The following is a 386-nucleotide window of genomic DNA, read 5'->3' on the forward strand; positions in this document are numbered from 1 at the left end:
AGGGATGGATGGATGGGCAGATGGGGGATGGATGGAATGATAGATGGGAATGGATGGAGAGATGAGGGATGGATGGGTGGGGGATGGATAGATGGAGGGATGGAGGGATGTATGGATGGATGGGGGATGGGTGGGTGGATGGATGGGGAATGGATGGATGGGCGGATGGATGGATGGATGATGGATGATGAATGAATGGAAGGAAGGATGGATGGATGACAGATGCAGGGGGGGTATGGATGGATGGGGTATGAATGGATGGAGGGAGGGATGGATGGAGGGAGGGATGGATAGATGGATGGGGGATGGATGGATGGATAGATGGGGGATGGATGGATGGATGGATAGATAGATGGGGGATGGATGGATGGATAGATGGATGGGGG

This window comes from Colobus angolensis, unplaced genomic scaffold (assembly GCF_000951035.1).
Source record: "Colobus angolensis palliatus isolate OR3802 unplaced genomic scaffold, Cang.pa_1.0 Scaffold138, whole genome shotgun sequence".
NCBI classification, from domain to species: Eukaryota; Metazoa; Chordata; class Mammalia; order Primates; family Cercopithecidae; genus Colobus; species Colobus angolensis.